Here is a 19,389-nt window from a genome sequence, read left to right as displayed (position 1 = left end):
AAAAGGAGAGGGGGAATAGGCCAAGATATTTCATATAATAAGATTTCTCTTTATTACAATGAGCTATTGCAATGATATGGAATGGGGGGAAGTCAAGGGGGGATGAGGGAATCTTCGCTCTCATCAGAGGTGGCTAGGAGAGGAAACAGCATATAAACTCAATGGGGTATAGAAATCTAGAGTAAGAAGGAGGTGGGGGGGATGGAGGAAGGGGTGGGGATGTGAATGAAGGAGGAGAGGATGCACCATGGGGGAAGAGTGGTTGGATATAACACATTTTCTTTTTTACTTCTTGCAAGGGGCTGGGATTGGATGGCCTGGACCATAGGGCCAGGTGGATGCTGGGCCTAAGGGGTGGTACGGGGGCTTGGGGCTGCTTGGGCCCAGGGCCGGGGATCTGTCTGCTGCACCACTCAGCTACCCTACAGCAAAGTCAGAGTGAAAGGAGAGAGAAAATATATTACATGGTAGTGGAGAAATACAAAAGGAGGACGTTGCGGTCAGCATTGGCAACGGTGGAAAAATATGGAAGTAACTTTTGTGATGGACTTATAAAGAATGTGATCCACCTGCGACAGAGTTGGTGGTGTTGGAACACAGACTGAAGCACATTTTTTTTATTATTATTATTTTGGGGGGGTGCAGGGCAAATGGGGCTGGGTGGCCTGCCTGGGGCCGCATAGCAGGGTGATCATTGGGTGTCTGAAGCCAGATTTGGACCCAGGTGCTCCTGGCTCAAGGGCCAGAGCTCTGTCCACCACCCAGCCGCCCCTCCTATTATTACTATTTTATTTTATTTTGGGTATTTTTGCTTTATTTGGTTTTTGCAAGGCAGTTGGGTTGGAGTGGCTTGCATGTCACACAGCTCAGTGATTGTTGGGTGTACAGGGCCAGATATGGGCTCAGGTACTCCTGGCTCCAGGGCTGGTGCTCCATCCACTGTGCCACCTGGCCATACCTACAATTATTACTCTTATTTTTTATTTTAATTTTAATTTTTTACTCTCCTATATTTTTTTGGGGAGGGGGTATTTTGTTTACTCTTAAACAAGAATATTTTATTAATGTGTAAAAAAACATTATTTGTACAAAATGAGAATAAATAAATATTAAATTAAAAAAAAAGTTTAAAAAAGAATTAAAAAAACAAGCACCAACAGAGTCCCAGGTCCTAAGGAGCCTAAGAGTCAACACATAGAGGGGATTTTTCTTCTTTCTTCTTTACTCCCTCTTTCCTTCTTGCCTTTCCTTCCTTTCCTTCCTCCCTTCTTCCTTCTTTCCTTCCTCCCTCTCTCCCTTCCTTCCTTCTTCCCATCTTTTTTTTCTTTCTTTTTTTTTTGGAAAAATTATTTTTCCCATCTATTGTCAGTATCACCATTAAGGAAATGGAACAATATCAAATCCATAAGTTCAAAGTATTTTTGATCCAAAGGAACTGATGGGAAGATTATATAATTCCAGAATATCAGGTTTAGAAGTGACCTCATAGACCACGTAGTCCAGGTAGGATTTGAACAGGAATTTCTTATGCAAATTCACCATTGATTATTCTATCTTTGCTGAAAGATCTCCATGAAGCAGGAATTTACCACCTTCTAAGGCTGTCTACTCCCTTCTGGGAGAGTGACAGTTGTCAAGTTTTCTCTTATATTGAACCCAAATCAATCTCCACATGTTTGATAGACTATTTTCATTTCTGCCTTCTGTGATTAAGGAGAGAAAAATCTTCTAGAAGATAATCCCTCAGATACTCCACATTCTCCAAGACAAATATCTTCCAATTTTTAAGACCTTACATTACATTTCAACTAAATCACAGAGTTGTTGTAAGAATCAAGTGCAATAATAGATATAAAATGCTTCGATGTTTTATTAATTACTGTTGCTATTCTAATTGAACATATTGGACACCAGATTGGTTGAGAACTAAATGGTTATTTTCATTGGAGTTTGAGCATAGGAAATTTCATTGGAAATACAGCTTGTGACTAGTCCTCACAGTTGTTCTGGCCTTATAGATACAGACAGAAAAGTCAGTCATTTACAATTAACAAGATAAGATCCTCAGGAAAAATTGATCATTATGGAGCCAAGACATGCTAAAGTAGGACCTCCATCTAATGCTACCCATACTTGAGTAAGAATCCCCTTTCTTTGTTCATAAGTAAGTACTACTTATTGAAGCAAATCATTCCATTCCAATTGTTAGGAGTTCTCCCTGGCCCTAAGTCACAACTACATCTCCACAACTTTTGCCCTTTGTAAAATTTGATTTCTAGGGTCAAGAAGAATGTCTGCCCTGCCTTCCATATGACAATGCTCCAGTTGGGTAAAGACAATCAGTTTGTTTCCCTCTACATTATTTTTTTTCCACAAATATCCCCAGTACTTTCAATGGATTTTGATATAGTATATTTTTAAGTTTATTCTTCATCCTGTTTATCTGAACTCTGGACTCCCTCCAATTAACAATTAAAATATTGCCCAGAATCAGACACTAGACTTCAGATAGGGCCTTACTGGAGCCAAATAATGGAGCCATCCCTTTCCTTCCTGTAGACATTATATTTCTCTACTAAATGCTGCATGACAGTCCAGGCCTAGTCCTGATGAATCACATACATTTCCCTGTGCCTAGCTTCCTATGGGAATAATCTCTTCAATCTTCATATAAAGATTTATTTAGTACCTAAATTGCTTAATAATAACAGTTCTATGAGTTTAGGTTCTTTTATTATTAATCCCATTTTGCATATGAGGAACTAAAGCTGAAAGAGTTAAAGGATTGGTGCAGTCAAATAGTTAATAAATATCCAGTACAGGATTGGGACTCATGTCTTTGTGACTACAAATCAAGATTTCATTTAACAAGGCAACTAGATACAAGATACTGTTCTAGGAACTGGGGATACAAAGACAAGGAGAAAAACAGTTCCTGGCTTCAAGAAGCTTATATTTTTTGAGAGTAGTTTACATCACTGTCAATACCTTATGGAAATTTAAATATATATATTTAATAATAATAGCAATAGAGTAATTACTACTCAGCTACTAGAAAGATCTTTTCAAAGATCTTTTCAAAGCTGTTGACAGTGTGGTATAGTAGAAAGAAGCCTAAGACTAGAGCTCAAATCTTACTTCTCTCTATCATTCATTATCTTTTTTTTAAATGACTCTTGGGGCCTTAATTTCCTCCTCTAGTAAAATATGAGATTTGATAAGGTAGCCTCCAGTGTTTTATATCATCACCCTTGGGAATAGATTTCTAGAGGATTGAAAAATGCATAGGCCTCACTTTCCTCATAATCAAATGACCAAATTGAGGTATGGAAGTTCCCTCTATAAGACTGCCAAGGTGGGGAATGGGGTTTAGAAGGAATAATAGAAGCTGTAGCTTTAAACCACAAGTAATGAATGCCTAAAAGGAAGACCCTATCCAAAAGACCTTGAGCTTGCATCCCACCAGATGGTCATTTCCCAGTGATAGTAATGTTCTAGGCTAATTTATTTTAGCCTTTGGCCCCATTTCCAAGGTTTCCAGCCTTGAAATGCATTTCTTTTCCCTGAAGGAGATGCCACTACTGCCACCATCACACCACTACCACTATCCACCATTAAAAGCCTCTAACAACAAAGTTGGGACTGACTGAATTCCCATGGATATGTTTGCAAATGGACAAACCTTCCTAAATGCAATAATCAATTAGGTTTGTCATTGCTTGGCACATCACTAGGACACAGACAAAGTCTTGATCCCACAAAGAAAATTCCTAGTGTACTTGCTTATGTTGGTGACAAAGGGTGACATCTCTGGTTGTGTCAGATATTCCTTTAAATATTAACATGGAAATTTCCACAACTAGAGTCTAGTTCATCCCTTTGGGTTTGATCATTTACAGGTCTATGGCCAGACAATGAATGGGTCTAGTTGCTTGAATGGTTGGTTCAATTTGGTTGCTACGACAACTGAGATGCAGACCAACCTCAGCTTCCAAACTGATTCATTTCTAAAAGTTCATTTGTTAGTTAGTCATTTGCAACTCAGTGTGCATTTTCCCCATAGAAGCAATATTATATAATGTGGTTTTGTTCTCAGACTGGCCCACAGAAGTCTATTTAACCCATGATGTCATTGGAATTCTGTGAAAAAATGGAAAATTCTGTGAACAATCTGTGATTTTTTCACTTTTGGCACTCCTTCAACTGAGTTGCATTTCCACCCCATCTAGGCTTAGTAGAGTGTCTTTACTAGTGTCTAAAGACAAAAAAATTACCACTTGGTAGACATCTTTCTGGTGGTAAGCTGGGTTAGCTTATGTAGGGTTCATCTTCAGCCCCACAAATGGCAGGCTTTTGAGCTTCACTGCATCTTTTAGGACATCTTTTAGTGAAAGTATCAATATTAACTTGGAGTCAGGAAAACCTAGATTCCTGTTCTTTCTCATCAGCTTACTAATTGTGTGATTCTGGGAAAGTTAATTAACATTTTAGCACCTCCTTGCCTATCCTCAGGAGACTATTGTGAGGAACAAATTTATTTTAAAGTACTTTGCAAATCTTAAAATACTATACAAATATCTGTTGATTTTATTCTTATTCACTTAACCCAGCATTAAAGAGATAGTTCAACATTGAGAATAGTTAGCCTCAAGGGGTGGCTAGGTGGGGCAATGGATAGAGCACCGGCCTGGAGTCAGGAGTACCTGGGTTCAAATCCATCTCAGACACTTAATAATTACCTAGCTGTGTGGCCTTGGGCAAGCCACTTAACCCCATTGCCTAGCAAAAACCTTTAAAAAAAAGTTAGCCTCAGGGCCATAGCCACCTGAATTCATGTTCCTCTTCTGACGTGTACTTGCTATGTGATCCTCCTCACATAACTGAAACCTTTGATGTTTTAAACACTTCTCTGTGATTATCAGTTGCAAAAATCATCTCAACTTGCTTTGGTAGCAGGAGTTTCTTCATCCAAGAATTCTCTACACCTGTAAAACCATAGGTTCCAGTCTTGACCTAATCCTGATGGTAAACCAGCATCACCTACCTGCCACATGGGGTGGAGTTTGCAATAAATAAAAATAATGACCATTGCTATTGGGATAGTCATGATTTAATAAAATTAAAACCCAGATGCCACTACTGCCACCACCACACCACTAAATTTGAATGAAAAATTATGTTTTAATTTATGAATAAGGAGGAAAAAATTAGAATCAATTATTTCTGCCTCTCAACTAAGACCTCACCTCTTATGCCTGAAAAAAATAAACTCTTTAAGAAAGCTGTCTATACTGCCTTCACTTCCTCTTCTCTCATTCAATTCCAAACTCTTTCCAATCTGCCTTTTTAAGTTCATCATTTGATTGAAAATGTTCTCTATATAATAATCACCAATAAGTTTAATTTTTCAGTCATCTTTTTTGATCTCTCTTGAAACATTCTTCCCCTTGATATTTTTCACCATTTTTAAACATGGTTCTGTCTTTATTCTCTGTTTCACTGTGTGACTTCTTATCAATCTCCTTTGCTAGGTCTTCATCAGGTTATGCCCACTAATTGTGAGTGATCACAAAGCCTCTGATCTGGGTAACCTCATAAATTCCCATGGTTTAAATTATCACCTGTATGAAGATGATTCTCTAATCCTTATCCTGAGTGCTGACCTCACATTACCAATTGTCTTTTGGACATCTCAAACTCAACATGTCAAAATAAGAACTCTCTTTCCCGCATTCCTTCCCTTCTTCCAGATTGCCATATTATTGTTAATGCTACCATTATCCTCTTGGTTACTCAAACTCACAATCTCAGTGTAATCCTTACCTCCTATCTTGCATTCACTCCACAAATACAATATGTTGGATTTTTTCCTACTTTGGCATTGGCTCTTTTATGTATTCTCTTCTCTCTGCTCACACACAGTGAGCAGTAGTTTTCTGGTTGGTCTCTCTTCCTTATTATTCTTCCTTCTCCAATCTATCTTCCACTCAATGTTAAAATGTAGATCAATAAACTGGTTTATTGATTCCCCATAACCTCCAGGATCAAATAAAAATAAAATGCACTGTTTGTAACTTAAAGACCTTCCCAACATAGTCCTTTCTTCTATTTCTATTTTTCTTATATATTTTGTTATATGGGGGAGTCCTTTTCCCATACACTTGCATATTTTAGTATGTTTCCCAGATCTTCCCTTAAATTCACTTCCTAGTACCTTTCTTTTGAAATTTCTTCCAATTTATCCTGTATATTACTTCTACACATTTAGCTGTTCGCACATTTTCTCTGATTAGACTGTGAGCTCCTTAGGTTTTTGCCTTTCGTTGTTTCCCATATGCTTAGCACAGTGTCTGTCCCACAGGAGGCACTTAATCCATGCTTGTTGCTTAACTGACTGTTTTACCTTTTTGTTTTTGTATCCCTAGCATGTAGTCATTCTGAGCACATATTTGCATTTATAGAGTTGTTGACTGATTAATGTGCAGTTATCAAGCCATATGGAACCTTGGAGGTTGTCATAGAATCACAGAGTCCTCAATTTCTAAATGGAAGGGATCCTAAATAGCATTTACTTGAGTGCCCTAATTTCATCATTTATGAAACTAAGGACCAAAAAGGTTAAATGACTCATGGGATCATAGATTTAGAAAAAGAAGAGATCTCAGAGGTCATCTAACCCAACTCACTTATTTGGTAGGTAAGGAATTGGAAGGAAGCCAAAAGAACTTAAATGAGTTGTCTAAACACTCATAGGTAATGTCAAAGGTGAGATTATATGTTCTTTATATTGTATTATGCTATTTTCTCTTAATGGAGTCAAAAGACCTGGATTCAAATACCAGTTTCTGCTGTTTCCTATGGTCAAGGCTTTGTGCCAAAACCCTTTACCTCTGGACCTCCATTCTCCTTTCTAAGGCCTCTTCTAGCTCTTAACCTGTGCTCCTGTGATCTTATGATTTTCTTATTCCAAATGTAACACTGTCTCATCCAGTACCCTCATTATATGGAAAAAGAAATTGAGGCCCAGATAGAGAGAGATAAATACTCTTGTCTAAGGTTTCATAGAGAGTCAGTAGCAGAACAGGTGTCTAAGATTTAGTTTCAACTTGTCAAAGTTGAGGGAATCAAAGTACCATGCATAAAGCTTTAGAGATACTATTGGGTAGAAAAAGACCTTTATTGTTGTTCTTTTAGGGACTCCATGGGTATTTTCAAGGATCTTAAAGATTGATATGATTTGTTCTTTATATAGAAAGGCTCCTCTTTTTTAGAGTATACTATTTATACAGTTTGACTTGGAGAAACAGCATAGTGTTGTAGTTAGATGAATTTGAAATCAAAAGACATAAGTTCTAATGCAGCAAGTTCTTACTCAATTAATGCGAACATTGAATCCCTCAAAATGACTGCATGTACTTGAATTCACATTATTCAACATTAATATAATTATGTAGCATATAGTAATTGGTTCCAGCCCATTGCAAATATGCAAAGTGAATAAAAAAACGTGATCATTTAGGGAGATTCATTATTTGCATTAATGGAGACCTATCTTTACTACCTCTGTCCCTTGTGTGATATTGTGCAAATATCTTCTCTTTATCCCAATTATCTGTGTCATGAAAAGTCTGAAGTGAATAACCTCAGAGTTCCCTTTACACGCTATGTCTGTGGTCCTAAGAATACACCTGTACTTTACCATCCTTTTAACCACCAGGTGGAGCTTATTCAGCAATTAAAATTTGTTAAGCTCCTACTATGAACATGGATTGTATCTGGCAATCAATCATTCTGTAATAACGTTTGTTAAATAAATGACTCCATTCCATTATGACAAATGTACTCATTCCTATATCCTTTGGTATTAATCTTTTCCCCAATATGAAATTTTTTTTAACCTGTGTTCCCAAGATCACAGAAATAACCATGGATTTAGCTCTCAAAGGGCTCCTTTGATTTAAGAGAACAGGCTTCATTTTACAGATGAAGAAAATAATGCCCAGGGAAATTGCCCAAGGTCATAGTGGTAGAAATCATAAGTGGGATTTGAAAAGTCAGTACCTTTCTAATTGCACCATACTTCATATATCACTAGTATATTCCTAAAAGATATTAGAGAATCATAAATTTAGAGCTGGAAGGGTCTTTAGAGTTCATATCAAACCCCCTCATTTTACAAATAGAGAAGTCCCAGAGAAATCAAGCAGGTTACTCAAATTCACATAGAGAATAAAGGGAAAAGACAAAAACAGGTCCTCTGACATCAAATCCAGTGGTCTCTTCATCATACCACATTGCAGAGCAGAGAAAGATTTTCTGCAGGTTCTTTCTAAATGACATTCACTCATTCACCTCTTAATTTGATGAGTCTCATGGATGTACTAGGACTATATGGGTATCCAGGGACTACTTAAAATGAGCCTTTCAAAGACTGATGTTTTCTTCAAAAGCCACCTCTCTAAGTCTAATACTGTCTTAGAGCTCCCTAAATTCAAATGAGATTTTGTAGCCTGTGTGGTTCTCAGTGCCCCTTTAAACTGAGATTTGCTCTCTGTAGCTGCTGTGCCTATGCTGGATAAGCCATCTCCGTAATTTTAAAGTACAGAGCAAGTTTGGCCTCCAGCTCTCTTCCTAAACATATTTTAACTTATTGAATCTGTGGACTGGAGAAAGTTGTTTGGCCTTGAGCCTGCTGCTTTATCACAGTGCCTGCAGTGGGAGATGATCACTAGGAAATACATGATCCCACTTTTATTGGAAAGATATTTATAGGTATCAGTTATACTGCATATGAGCATGTTTAATATGAAAAAACTATGCAGGATATACAATGAGACAAGTCCAAAAGACTCCATCAAGGATTTTATGATTTCCATCCAAAGTCAACAGGAATACACTTGTTTATGGGCTCATGGAACCTGAGGATTGAAAGAACTTTTAAGTCATTATCAGTTGACATGGTATAGGGAAAAGATTTCTGTGATCAGAGGATCTGAATTCACACCTCTTCTGGTGCTTAATAAGTGAGTGATCTTGGGCATATCACTTAACTCAAGTTCATTTTGCTCATTTATGAAATGAGAAGATCGAACTAGATTTTTTTCTGTTATCTCTTCCAACCCAAGATCAATGATCTAATTATTGTTATTGTTGTTCTAGTTGCTACCACTGTCATCCAATTTAAACTTCCCAAACAACATAGGAGTCCTCATCTTTGGAAAGCTGCCATCACCTCCACTGATGGGAAGCTCATGACTTAATGTCGCAAGTTATTTTATTATTGGGAAACTATGATTGGTAGGAAGTTCCTCTTAAAAATGAGGCAAAATCTGCCTCTCTGGAATGTCTGCGCGTGGACCCTGGTTCTGCCTTCTGTAGCTACACAAAATAAATTGAATCCATCTTCCATATGGTAGCCATTCAAAATTTGAAAACTAGATTGTATTTTCCCTGAGGTTTTCTACATATATTTTCTTTATTTGCATCTTCAGCAAATGGTTCAGAGCCTGACATATATGAAGCATTGAATACATGTTTGTTGAATGACTGATTAGGCTTTCCCAGTTCTTTAAGTTACTAATCCCTAAAGGAAATGGTTTCAAACAGTTTTCTCACCATTCTGGCCACTTCATCTGAACTGTTCCAGTTTGTCATCATTCCTCTTCAGACCTGTTAGACTTAGACTAGAGATACTATGATAAATTCTGGGAATACATATACAAATAAAAAAGAAAAATGGCCCCTGTCCTCAAGGAGTTTACATTCTAGTAGCATAAGAGTACACTAAAAGAGACATTAAAAAAGGAGTTGGGAAGGAAAGTACCCTCTTATGTGAGGAAGAAGTAGAAAAGTTGCCAGCAAAGAAAGACCACTGTAGCAGAAGAGAAAATGAAGTCTAGGGAATCAGAAACTGAGCCAGATTAGAACAGATCATGACTGACAGGGGCAATTCTTCAAATGGAGTTTCTAGGGAGGAACTTACTGATCCATAAACAGTACAACTTATTATAGATGGGGGCAGCTAGGTGGCACAGTAGATAGAACACGAGTCCTGGAGTCAGGAGGACCTGAACTCAAATCCGGCCTCAGACACTTGATACTTACTAGCTGTGTGACCTTGAACAAGTCATTTAACCCCATTGCCTTGCAAAAATTTAAAAAAATAAATATTAGAGATGGAGTTTAATTATGAAATTTCACATTTTGATGATCATTACCTTCTTATGAACAAAATTAAGATCTCTTTAGCAAATTTTTCTCCAACTCCTCAGCCCCTGCCCCATGACAGCATATATATATATATATATATATATATATATATGATAAGCTACTTTTTTTTTTAGGTTTTTGCAAGGCAATTGGGGTTAAGTAGCTTGCCCAAGGCCACACAGCTAGGTAATTATCAAGTGTCTGAGGTCTGATTTGAACTCAGGTACTCCTGAATCCAGGGCTGGTGCTCTTTCCAATGCACCACCTAACCACCCCTGGTAAGCTACTTTTGAGTATAGATTGTTTCATTCACTTTATTAGTATTCTTGAGCTTAGTTCAATGCCTGACAAAGAGTAGATTTTTTTTTTGATTGCATCCCCCTGAAGGTCCTGGGATTTTAGTATAATGAACCACAATTAAGCCAGGTTGTTCCAATCTTAAACTTTGACTACTGATTTTCTGAACCTAATTGCATGATTTATCATTTATATGCCTTAAAATTTCATATTACTGGTTTCATACCACTGTTTGATCCTACTGAGGTGATTTGGGACCTTATTTCTGCCATCCAATATACTGGTGATCTCTTACCTCTCCAGTTTCATATCTTTTACATTTTTTGAGAAGAGGGTCACCTATGCTTTTATCCATGTCAATGATAAAAATGATGAAAAGAAATTCAGTCATTGAACCAGATTGCAGCCCAATTAACTGCACTGTCATGCTGGTTATATCTTTCCATCTTATCAGGAGAATAGCATAAGAAAATTGATCAAATATTTTTTTTCGGAATCTACATGCATTATGTTTATAGAATTCTTCTCAACTATGGAATCAGTTAAATTGGCATTAAAGAATCCTAGCATCCCACAATCCTGGAATTTCTGGGGTAGATGGTTCCTCAGTAAACATCTAGTCCAATTTAAAATCCCAAAAGATTGCCTACTACAACATATTTAACAATAAGTCACTCAACCTTTGCTTGAAGTCTTCTAATGAGAAGGGAACTCCTTTTTACGAAGACAGTCCATGCAACTTAAGAATGGCTCTGGGGCAGCAAGGTTGCACAATGGATAGAGCATCAACCCTAGAGTCAGGAGGACCTGAGTTCAAATCTGACCTCAGACACTTAATAATTGCCTAGCTGAGTGACCTTGGGCAAGTCACTTAACCCCATTGCCATAAAAAAATTAAGAATGGCTCTACTAGGGAAGTTACATGGCACAGTGTCTAGAACACTGGCCTTAGGGTCAGGAGGGCCTGAGTTCAAATCCAACTTCAGACACTTGAAACTTGCTATCTGTGTGAACCTGAACAAATCACTTAGCTCTGACTGCCTCATAAAAAAAAAAGTTTTACCTTATGCAGGGAGGATCAGGTATCTCCATTTTAAAGAAATTGTAGGAAGTGGGACTTTGAGGTGAAGCAACCATGGAGGCATGAAGCTAACATGCTCCAGGATCTTTTCCCTACCAAAAATAAATGAAGCCTCTGCCCTGATATTCAAGCTACAGATCCCACCAAGAAAAAGAGAAGATCCAAAGATATTTTCAGTGGTAGATATCATGGAAGATCTTCAGTCTGTCTCTTTGGGGGAAAAGGGGAAGTAAAGCACAGGCAGTAGGAGAGTGGGAAAGTCAGTCAAAAGCTTTTAGCCACATTGCAATCCAGGTTCTGACAGCTTGACAACAGACAACAAGCCAGCAGGGAAGGTCCCAATCCCAAACAAAGTCTGAACTCTGGGAATACCAGGGTAAAAGACAGGACTGGGTTTGGAACAAACCACTGCTAAGTCAGAACCTTGACATAAAGGAGGAAACAAACCTTTGCAAAGGCAAGGCCTGGATTGCGTAGGCAATATCTTGGCCAGCAAAGAAAAAAAAGGCTTGGATTTATATTCATTATACCCCAGGAAAAGAGCTAAAACAACAAAGATGAGCAAAAAAAATCTAAAAGAGGAATTCACTATAGAAAAGTACTTTACAGACAAAGATGATAACAATGCCATGTCTAAAGAAGTAATCAGTAAAAAATCACTCACAGGGATAAGTCTCAAAACAGTCTATGAATTGTACTCAAATCCCAAAACTCATTGAAGAACTTAAGAAAAACTTCAAAAACGAAAGAAGAGAGGAATAAGAAAAATGGAAAAAAGAAATGAGAATCACACAGGAAAATTATGAAAAATTGACCAGAGAATTCAACACCATTAAAAAGAAAATACAAAAAGTATTTTTTTTCTTTTCTAAAGTGACCCTCTTCTTTTTTTTGTCCATATGAACATGTATATTTTAAAGTTAAAAAATATCTTTCCACCCTCCTTTCTCATCCCTCTCCCCTCAATGGCAAATTGGTTAGCATTGTACATATACATTTTTGATGAACATGTTTATAGATTAGTCAATTTTGGTATGAGGAATTAGGATTAAAGAGATAATTTTTATAGAGTGTTCATCAGATTCCGAAGGGTTGTTTCTTTTTTTTTTTGGTTTTGTTTTGTTTTTCTTTCTCTGGATGGGGATAACATTGTCCATAGCTGGTCTAATTCAGTTGTCCTAACTCTCTGAACTGCTGAGAGGAGCTGCTTCCATCAAGGTTGATCATCTCACAATGTTGTTAACGTGTACATTTTTCTCTTGGTTCTGCTCCCTTCATTCAGTATCAGATCCTGTATGTCATTCCATGTATCTCTAGAGTCCAACCATTTATGGTTTCTTATAGAACAATAATATTCCATAGTATTCATGTACCATAACTTGTTTAGGCATTTCCCAATTGATGGGCACACAAAAGGTAATTGAAGAAAATAAAACCCTAAAAATTAGAATTGTACAAATAGAAATCAACAAATCTATAAGACTACAAGATTCCATCAAACAAAATAAAAAGACTGAGAAATCAAAGAAAATATAAATTACCTTTTAGGGGAAAATAAATGACCTGGAAAATAGATGTAGGAGAAACAATCTAAGAATCATTGGACTACTAGAAAGCCAAAATCCAAAAAAGAAACTGGAAAACTGTCCAAATCTGCTAGAAGAAGAAAACAATATAACCACTGAAAGAATGCACAGAACCCCTCCAGAAAGAAACCCCAGGATAAAACTCTAATGGCTGTTATAGCCAAATTCCAGAACTCTCAAATAAAGGAGAGAATAATGCAAGCAGCAAAAAGAAAACAATTCAAATACAGAGGAAACACAATCAGACTCACAAAGGGACCTATAAATCTAAACATTAAAAGACCAGAATATTATATATTGGAGGGCAAAGGATCTGGGATTACAACCCAGAATGTACTACCCTGCAAAATTCAGCATATACTGTCAGGGGAAAAAATGGATGATCAACGAAACAGAGGACTTCCAGAACAAATGTTGGTTAAGACCATTAAACTGTGTACAATCCTAAAAGGGAAGCAATAGCATTTATAATTCTTGTGAACTTTACTTCTCTTAGTAAAATTAAAGAGTCGAATATAATTGAAGAGATATGGGTATAGTTGGGTCTTGACTGTCCTTTGAAGAGGTCCAGGATGACATCACTATGTTTGAGACAAAAAGTCCTATTGAAAAGCAAGGGTGTTAACTTTAAACCTAAGTGACTCATTATCCTTTGATCCACTTTAATTCTGCTGTGCAGACAAAGCTTAGCACTTTATCTGATGAGAGCATCATAAACTGGGTGGTCTTGATTCAATGTTTCCCATAAGTACAATCATTAGTAAAGTTCTCTGAGTGAGACCTCTTGAGCCTACCAGTACTTAGAAGCTTTTAAGATTTTTGTAGTTAATTAAATCAGAATTTGACTTAATCCATGCTTCACTTAACAAGGGGTTAAATTCCCTGGGCAGGGGGTGGTTAAAGGGTGAGAGAAAATAGGCCTAGGGGAGGCATTCAAATATTTCAATAAATGATTTAGCTTTGGATGATATTTTGGTTCATGAAGAGGATTGTGTGTCCTTGGAGGGTACTTGAAAAGGGGTAAGGTAAAAAAATGATTATAATTATAATTTGATATAATCTGAGAAAATGCTGCTTATCAAACAATGAAGCAATCAATCTTTGATGATACTTTGATAATTATATGAGCTTATCAAGCAATCAAATAATCAAATCATGTTTGGTGATACTTGATTAATAGTACTTAAGTGATAAATAACATCAGGTGAAAAGGCACAAAGATTTATAATTTTTGAGGGGAAGAAGGGAGAATATGAACTCCAAGTAAATTCTATTCAACAGATTTGTCCCAGAGAGAGAATAAGATACAATCCCACTTGAATTTAAAAATCTATTCTAATTAACATGGGGTGGGGGGGTAGAGAAGGGGAAGATTGGGAAGAAAGGACTGATAAAAGGGGAGGTGCAGGTAAAAGTAAAAATAAGTTGAAAGTTAAATTTTAAAATAAAAGTTAAAGGGAAAAAAGGGAGTAAAATTTTGGTGAGGAGGAATAAGAGGAAAGGAAAGAAATTAAATTAAGAAAGATATAGAATGGAGAGAAATATAGAATTATTTATCTTTATTTTTTTGCAAGGCAATGGGGTTAAATGATTTGCCCAAGGTCACATAACTGTGTAATTATTAAATATCTGATGTGGAATTTAAACTCAGGTCCTCCTGAATCCAAGGTCAGTGCTCTATCCACTGTACCACCTAGCTGCTGCAAGAATTGTAAATGTGAATGGGATGAACTGTTCCTAAAATGGAGGTGGATAGCAGAATGTATTAAAAACCAGTATCCTACAATATGTTGCTTACAAGAAACACATTTGAAGCAGGGAGATACACATAGGTTAAAGGTAAATGGATGGAGCAAAATGTGTTATGCCTCAGATGAAGTAAAAAAAAAAATCAGGGGTAGGGTAGCGATGCTGATCTCAGATAAAGTAAAAGCAAAAATCAATTTCATTAAAAGGGATAAGGAAGGAAACTACATCTTCTTAAAAGGATCCATTGGTAATGAAGCTATATCACTACTAAACATGTGTGCACCTAGTGGTATAGCATCCAAATTCCTAAAGGAAAAGCTGAATGATTTATAAGGAGACATAGACCACAAAACTTTAATATTGGGGGATTTCAACCTCCCTCTCTGTGAACTAGATAAATCTAACCACAAAATAAGCAAGAAGGAAGTTAAGAAGGTGAATGAAATCTTAGAAAATTTAGATATGATAAACTTCTGGAGAAAACTTAATAAAATTGAAAGCAAGAAAATCATTGATCACATAAATAAAACTAAGAGTTGGTTTTATGAGAAAACCAATAAAACAGATAAACCTTTGGTTAATCTGATTTTTAAGAAATAAAGGAAAAAAGGTAAACAAATTACCAGTATCAAAAACAAAAAGGGTGAACTAACCACCAATGAGGAGGAAATGAAAGATATAAATTTGAGTTACTTTGCTGAATGATATGCCAATAAATTGGATGGCCTAAGAAAAATGGATGAATATTTACAAAAAATACAATCTGCCCAGATTAACAGAAGAGGAAATTAAACACTTAAATAAACTCATTTCAGAAAAAGAAATTGAAGAAACCATCAATAAACTTCCTAAGAAAAAGTCTCCAGATCCAGATGGATTTGCAAATGAATTCTACCAAACATTGAAGGAACAATTAATTCCTATTCTGCATAAACTATTTTAAAAAACAGAAGTTCTGCCAAATTCCTTTTATGACACCAACATGGTGCTGAGAGTTAAACCAGGAAGAACCAAAACAGACAAAGAAAATTATAGATCAATCTCCCTAATGAATATTGATGAAAAAATCTTAAATAAAATTTTAGCAGTAAAACTACAGCATATTATTACTAGGATAATACAAAATGATCATGTAGGACTTATACCAGGTAGGCAGGGATGGTTCAATATTATAAAAACATTAACATAATTGAACATATCAATCATAAAACTAACAGAAATTATATGATTATCTCAATAAATGCTGAAAAAGCCTTTGATAAAATATAACATGTGTTCCTATTAAAAACACTAGAAAGTTTAGGAATAAATGGAGTTTTCCTTAAAATAATAAATAGTATCTATCTAAAATAAAACCATCAACAAATATTGTATGTAATGGGAATAAACTCAGAGCATTTCCAATAAAATCAGGGATGAAACAAGGATGCCCATTATCACCATTACTATTCAATATAGTATCAGAATTGTTAATTTTAGCAGTAAGAGAAGAAAAATAAGTTGAAGGAATCAGAATTAACAGTGAGGAAGCAAAACTTCACTCTTTGTAGATAATATTATGGTATATTTAGAGAATCTGAGAAAATCATCAAAAAACTCTTTGAAATAATTAGCAATTTTGGCAAAGTAGCAGGATATAACATAAACCCACATAAATTGTCAGCATTTCTATATATATAAGCAACGAAGCCCAAGAGCAAGAGATAGAAAGGGAAATTCCTTTTAAAGTAACTATAGAAAATATTAAATACTTGGGAATCTACCTCTCAAGACATACCCAGAAACTGTATGAACACAATTATAAAGCACTTCTCACCTAAATAAAGTCAGATCAAAATAATTGGAAAAATATAATTACTCATGGTTAGGTCAAACTAATATAATAAAAATTGTATTTTTACCCAAATTAAATTACTTATTCAATGTTATACCAATCAAACTACCAAGTAACTATTTTACTTGTTAAAAAATAGAGTAATCGATCAATGGATTAAGATAGTTTCTTAAGAAACTGCTATATATCACTCAAGCAATGTACTGTTTGACAAACCCAAAGACATCAGCTCGCTATTTGACAAAAATTGTTGTGAAACTGGAAAACAGTATGGTAAAAACTAGGCATAGACCCACATTTCACATCCTAAACCCAAATGAGGTCAAAATGTGTATGGGACTTAGACATAAAGGGTGATTCCACAGATAAATTAATAGACCAAGAAATGCTCTATGGAGGACAAATTTATGACCAAACAAGAATTAGAGCACAATATAAACTGCAAAATGAATGATTTTGACTATATTAAATGAAAAAGGTTTTGCACTAATAAAATCAATGCTGCCAAAATGAGAAGGAAAGCATAAAACTGGGAAACAATCTTAACAACTAGGAATTCTGATAAAGGTCTCATTTCTAAAATATATAGGGTATTGCATAAAATTTATAAGGTTACATGTAATTCTCCAATTGATAAATGATCAAAGGATATGAATGGACAGTTTTCAAATGAAGAAACTAAAGCCATATATAATCATATGAAAAAATGCTCCAAATCATTATTGATTAGAGAAATGCAAATTAAAACAGCAATGAGGTATCATCTCACACCTATAAGATTAACCCAGATGAGAAAAAGGGAAGATGATCAATGAAAAGAGGTTGTAGGAGCACCAGGACATTGATGCATTGCTAGTGGAGTTGTGAACAGATCCAACCTTCCTAGAGAGCATTATGGAACTATGCTCAAACAGCAATAAAAATGTCCATTCCCTTTGACTTGGCAATTCCAATTCTAGGCCTATATCCAAAAGAAATCATGAAAAATGGGAATAGTCCCTCACTTTCCCAAATATTCACAGCCACTCTTTTTGTGGTGGCAAAGAATTGGAAATTGAGGGGATGCTCATCTATTGGGGAATGGCTAAACAATTAGGGTACATGAATACTATGGAATATTATTTCTTTAAAGAAACCATGAAAGGTTGGACTCTAGAAAAACATGGAATGAATTACAGGATCTGATGCTGAGTGAAGAGAGTAGAATCAAGAAAACAACATATACATCAAAACATTGTAAAATGATCAACTTTAATGGAAACATCTCTTCTCAGCAGTTCAAAGAGCTAGGACAACCATATTAGACTGGCAATGGACAATGCTATCCCCAACCAGAGGATGAAAAACAAAACAAAATAAAAAACAAAAACAAAAACAAACAACCCTTCAGGATCTGATGAACACTATAGAATTTATCTCTTACCCTTAATCCTAATTCCTCATACCAAAAATGACTAATCTGTAAGCATGTTTATCAAAAATATGTATGTACAATGTTAACCTGACTGTTCACTGCTGTGGGGAGGGATGGGTGGGAAGGGAGGGTGGAAGGAAATTTTGTTACTTAAAAAATACATATGCTCGTGGATGAATTTTGAAAAAGAAAAAAAAGTAATTGAAGGATGTAGCTTTGCTAAATTGCTATAAGTAAGGTCGAACCAATAGAACTCTGACTCCAGATAGTAAAACTAGAAGATACTGAGAAGACAGGTAAGCAGCCTAGTGGCTAAAGGGCTCAGTCTGGAGACAGGAAGACTTGAGTTCAAATGTGAGCTTAGCGCATATGACCCTGGAAAAATCAGTTAATTTTTCTTGCCTCAGTCTCCTCATCTTTAAAATGGAGATAATAAAAGCATCCACCTCTCAGGGTTGTTGTGAGAATCAAGTAAGAAAATAATTGCAAAACAGCACAGTGCCTAGCACATTTTAACTGCTATATAAATGCTATTATTATTACTGAGAGTATTGGCATTCCTTTAATGGCTGGAAATGATTGAACTTAACACTCAATTGGCTAGACTGTTTCATTAAAATAGGAAACTCTCAGACTATACTTTCTCTTTTTGGTTATTGCTCACTAGGTGAATACCTTCATAACCCCACCTCTTCTCACCCCAGGAGAAAGTTTCCCTATAATAATTTTGCTATTTCCTTGAGTATCCTCCCAGTGGGGCAAGTATCTAGGGTTTCTGTTTCCCCAAGTTGTTTTCTTGATATTTCTCTTTTCCTCCCACAAATGCGAATTGGTCAGTAAATTTTTATTAAGCTCCTACAGTGTGCCAAGAATATTGCTAAGCTCTGCTGATGCAAAGAAAGGAAAGGACCAATCCCTAGCCTGCAGAAAGTTCAAAATAGAATGGGAAAACAATATGTAAGCAACTAGTTACAAACAACCTAATTACTTGGGTAATTGATGATGAAGATGATGATGATGTTTGTCCTTTATTCTCAAAGAAGACCATGACATGAAGCTAGTGAATTGGATTTGAGTGACAGGTTGCTGTGCTAAGTCACCAGCCTCGCTTTCTCTTCCAGAGTCATCTGGGTCCAGTAGCCAGATATGAAACAGGACAACCAGAGATAATTCCAGATGTCAGGCAATCAGGATTAAGTGACGTGCCCAAGGTCTCATA

At 36.1% G+C, this 19,389-nt stretch overlaps 1 protein-coding gene across 3 annotated transcripts in view; it reads left to right on the top strand.

Annotated features, from left to right (window-relative positions):
- Nucleotides 1-19,389, top strand: part of PTPRT (protein tyrosine phosphatase receptor type T) — a 1,378,737-nt gene that overhangs the window by 1,034,300 nt on the left and 325,048 nt on the right. The gene's annotated exons all lie outside the window — the stretch shown is intronic.

Source organism: Macrotis lagotis, chromosome 1 (assembly GCF_037893015.1).
Source record: "Macrotis lagotis isolate mMagLag1 chromosome 1, bilby.v1.9.chrom.fasta, whole genome shotgun sequence".
NCBI classification, from domain to species: domain Eukaryota; kingdom Metazoa; phylum Chordata; class Mammalia; order Peramelemorphia; family Peramelidae; genus Macrotis; species Macrotis lagotis.
The sequence above is the reverse complement of the archived record's forward strand: the minus strand, read 5'-3'. Positions and strand labels throughout refer to the sequence as shown.